The sequence below is a fragment of the Phoca vitulina genome, unplaced genomic scaffold (assembly GCF_004348235.1).
Source record: "Phoca vitulina isolate PV1807 unplaced genomic scaffold, GSC_HSeal_1.0 scaffold4, whole genome shotgun sequence".
In the NCBI taxonomy this organism is placed as follows: domain Eukaryota; kingdom Metazoa; phylum Chordata; class Mammalia; order Carnivora; family Phocidae; genus Phoca; species Phoca vitulina.
The window spans coordinates 24620531-24625490 of NW_022589707.1; the positions used below are offsets into that span (position 1 = coordinate 24620531).

At 39.1% G+C, this 4960-nt stretch overlaps 1 pseudogene; it reads right to left on the reverse strand.

Moving 5' to 3' along the window:
* Positions 1-1107: 1107 nt before the first annotated feature.
* On the reverse strand, positions 1108-2487 carry LOC116630455 (annotated as a pseudogene).
* Between the last annotated feature and the right edge of the window lie 2473 nt (positions 2488-4960).

Here is a 4960-nt window from a genome sequence, read left to right on the forward strand (position 1 = left end):
GAGGGATTGCAATTTTGAGTTTGTACAATGTTCTAGAAAGATCCTACTTTCTCCATATTTTATGTCAAATTGGATATTCCTATTGTGTTGCATTTGTCAAAATGAGCTCAATAGAATCTATTTCTTTTATATATGTCAAGTTGCATCCACTCAAACTATAGGGTTCCCCACACAAAACCAACATATGTTGCTGAAACACTTGCTATTGTGGCTGTAAAATGTTAATTTTCCTAACATATAGCATTTAGTTTTAAAATACTAGTCCCTTCACCCATAGTATTTCCATAAGCCTCTTTTGTAGCCCCCAAAAATCACCAAAAAGGGAACAAACATTCCCTCTTCCCATCCCCCTGCCAGCTTTTATTCCTTTAGAGTAGGGGCCAAAAAACTTTTTCTGTAAAGGGCTAGATAGGAAATATTTTAGGCTTTACAAGCCCTGTTGCATCTATTCAGTTCTACTGTTGGCAAAAAAAAAAAAAAAAAAAACAATAAAACAACCATAGACGGGGCACTTGGGTGACTCAGTCGGGTAAGCGTCTGCCTTCGGCTCAGGTCATGATCCCAGGGTCCCGGGATCGAGCCCCGCATCGGGCTCCCTGCTCAGCAGGGAGCCTCCTTCTCCCTCTGCCTGCCGCTCCCCCTGTTTGTGCTCTCTCTCTCTCTCACATACAAATACATAAAATCTTAAAAAAAACCAACCACCATAGACAACAATAAGTGAATGGGTGTGGCTGCGTGACCCACCCTGCATTAGAGAGTACCACAATTAAATCTGCTCATATTAAATACATAGCAAGATATACCTTAGGGCCTAAAATAAAGATAGACTCTTTTTCTTTCAGAGTCCTTTAGGAAAAGCATTATGTAATGCCTGGGAAGTGTCATCTACTTTAAATATATCCTCACAGTTTCATTCTTTTCTTACCCTGAGATAGTTATTGAAACAGGGTAATCTGTGGTCCAGTACATGAAACATCATTGGTATAAGTAATATATATTACTTAAATAGAAAGTGATATTACTTCTACCATTATAAGAACTCCCAAATAGTATTGACTCTTGGGTGAGAAGCAAGTGCCTAAAGCCATGCCTCCAACATACTGAATATTAAAGGACCATGAGTTCTTCCTGGCAGTGATTGCTACAACTGAAAGTGGTATTTTCATATCTGTATAAGGATGAAGTCATCCAATATTTTTATTTGTAGCAAGTAAGGTGAAAACTCAGAAAATGGATTATCAGGTGAGCTTTCTGTACAGGTAACTGGATCCAAAATGAGTAGAACCCTTTCAGCCATTTTTTTTCTGCTGGGGTGCTGCAGAATTCAACTGTTGATGGAATCTTCTTTTGACTGTTAGTGCCAACATTATCCAGAAGATGAGCATTTACTGCCTTTGCCAACTTGTGATTTGTTAATGCTAGTCCTGCTATGGTGTAAGGCTGTGTACTAGGGTAGCAAGTATGCTCTCTTCCCCACTGCAGGGAGACTAAGAGCTCCTCCAACAATTTCTGGGTAATTGTCATTTCCTGACAAAACTATTCCATTCACTCAGGAGATTTTGAATAGCACTCTGTGCAGCAGGGTTTTGATGCCGTGAATCTGCTCTGGAGTTGGTTAACTCATCTGCTATAATCCTGCTTGTGAGGAATTTACTTTGCCATACATCACACTATATTGATATATGTTCTAACTATTCAGAAAGTTGAGCTGTGTTTTGACCTAGGGCTTCGTTTTCTAAAATAAGCTGATTTTTCTCACGGACTAGACATTCAAAGTGATACTGACTATCATCCCCAACAGAAGCCACTAGCAACTTTTTAAATTCACAGTTGACCTCTGTACACTGAGCTGGTTTGAAAGATCTTTGTCCTGTAGTAACTTTTAAGAGTTCTTGTGCTTTTCTTGGGGCACCTGGGTGGCTCAGTCGTTAAGTGTCTGCCTTCGGCTCAGGTCATGATCCCAGGGTCCTGGGATCGAGCCCCGCATCAGGCTCCCTGCTCTGTGGGAAGCCTGCTTCTCCCTCTCCCACTCCCCCTGCTTGTGTTCCCTCTCTTGCTGTGTCTCTCTCTGTCAAATAAATAAAATCTTTAAAAAAAAAAAAAGAGTTCTTGTGCTTTTCCAATATATTCTTTACCTCTGATAGTTCCTTCCTGGGTTCTACGACTCTCTCTGACTGACCAAGGAAGTCTCATCTATGATGTCCCAGAGACTCCACCTTTGCATTTTTGTTGGGGATATCATGGGTTAGAGCAGTGTTGGGAACTAATATTCTTACAGTTTCTACTTCCACTGCTTTTTCAGTGAGAATCTTCCTTAGTTGAACTCCTGGGCTCCCTGATGGAACTGCTGTCTTTCGTGGATTCTTGAAGGATGTGATCCTTTATGGGTTGGACTCCAGGCATAACAGATTTAGGTGGCTTCTTAGTTTCTATTCCATCTCCTGCTCCTCGGACTGGATTGGTTTCTAAACTTTCAAGAGTACTCATTTTTTAACCAATGAAAATGCACCTCCAGATTTCTACTGAAAACTGCTGAAGTTCCTTACTCTTCTGATTTCTGAGGACTTCACTTTACAGATTGTTGGGTTCTGTGTTGCAGGGTTAACTGCTCTGCACACTCTTTTCCATTCCGAAGCTGACCCGCCCAGAACTTCGTGATATCCAGCTGCTGGCTCATTCTATCACTGTAGTTTTTATTTGAATTTCCCTGATGATTAGTGGTTTTGAACACCTTCTCATGTAGCTGCTCGACATTTGTATGTCTTCTTTGGAAAAATGTCTATTCAGATCCTTTGCCCTTTTTTTAGTTGGACTACTTGTGTTTTTCCTACTGAGTTGTAGGAGTTCCTTATGTATTTTAGATATTAATCCCTTATCAGATACATGGCTTGTAAATATTGTCTCCTATTCTGTATGTTGGCTTTTCTTTTCTTTTTCTTCTAAGAAAAATATTTTTATTATTTTATTACTAATATTTTATTATAGCTTTTATATGAGCAAAGCATTTATTTTGATATTAAGTAAATCATACTTTTCAAAGTACAAAAGAGTACTCTTCTACCTGTGAAATGTATTTATGGAAAAGGTCATTAGGTTCTTCATTGTATAAAGAAGTTTGCTCTACTCTGAAAACAAACCTCCAAGCATTGATAGGTTGAATAGTATCCTTATGGGGGCGCCTGGGTAGCTCAGTTGGTTGAGTGTCTGACTCTTAATTTTCGCTCAGGTCATGATCTCAGGGTCCTGAGATTGAGCCCCATGTCGGGCTCAGTGCTGGGCCTGGAGCTTGCTTAAGATTCTCTCTCCCTCTCCCTCTGCCCTTTCACCTACTCACTCTCTCTCTTTCTCTAAAAAAGGAGGGGGTTGCACCTCGATGGCTCAGCCGGTTAAGCGTCTGCCTTCGGTTCAGGTCATGATCTTGGGGTCCAGGAATCGAGCCCCACATCAGGCTCCCGGCCCAGTGGAGAGTCTGCTTCTCCCTCTCCCTCTGACCCTCATCCCCACTTGTGCTCGCTCTCTCTCTGTCTCAAATAAATAAATAAAATCTTTAAAAAAAAAAAAGTATCCTTATGCAAAAGTCAGATTTAATGTTGACTAAATTAATTAAACAAGAAATATTTATTATATACTCACATGTCTTAACAGATATTATGGAAAATTCAAAAGTATAACAAGTTCCCTGCCTGCAAAGAGTTTATAATCTCATGTGGAAATGAATAGTTAATTTCATTATTTGGATAATACGTTGGCTTTTCATTTAATTTATCATTTCTTTTACTATGCAGAAGCATTTTAGTTTGGTATAGTTAGTCCCACTGGTTTATTTTTGCTCTTGTTTCTTATGCTTTGACTATCCTATCCATAAAATCATTGCCAAGACCAATGTCAAGGAGCTTTTCCTTGTGTTTTCTTCTAGGAGTTTTATGGTTTGAGATTTTACATTTAATCTTTAACCATTTTGAGTTGTTTGTTGTGAGTGTGTTAGATAAAAAGCTGAGGGAGCTGGGTGTTCACCTTGGGCTCTTTTTTTTCCACTGGAGAAATCTAAATCCGGGGGGCTATCTCAGTGCAATGCAGTGTTGTTCTTGGGGTAGAGGGAGTGGGAGGCAATGCAGTCAGAGTGTAGCCACTCCTCTTACCCTTGAAATGTGGTCCTGTTTGGTCTTTGTGGTCCAAGGGGTGCTTTAGCCTCACCTCCAGTTTCTGGGATTTTCACAATGGTGTCTTGTCTATGGATAATTACTAGTTGGTCTTCTTGTGAGGGAGACCAAAGTTGGGAATGACCTATGTCAACATCTTGATGCTATCATTCCTATTATGACATTTTTGTCAACAAGGTAGACATATTTGAACTGTGGTAACATATTAAATTAGAATACTCACATTAACTTACATAAGTTACAACTTATTTAATAGCACTCCAGTTTATAATATATGTTCTAGTTTGTGAACTAACTTCAAAAGCAATTTCATATTTTCAGTTCAGGTACCTACAAACAAATGTAATTCTCCTGAGATATGCAGCCCCTCCTCTCTCTCTCTCCCTCTCTCTTTTTCTCTCACACCCATACATGCATACACAGGCTCATACTCCTCTGCCTTCCTTCTGTCCCCATGCATTCCTCACCTTTTTAGTGATTCTACTATATGAAATAATTATCTATTTACAAAAGTCAGAACTATTTTCACAGATGAACATCTAATCTGTTTCTTAAAGAGCTCTCTGGGAAAGAAAGTTTTCAATATCCAGTTTTACACTTTAAATGGTTTTTGCTAGCAACTTTTCCTCTTAATAAGCTACAATCAATGTTGATTCTGATTTGTGACAGATGGTTCATCCCTAAGAACCCACAACAGTGATTTCAATGTTTTAAAAAACTTACAAAAATAGGTACCACAAGAAATTCATCCAGACCTATATTCCACAAAGTCTTTTCCTAAATTGTTGTATAAGTATATA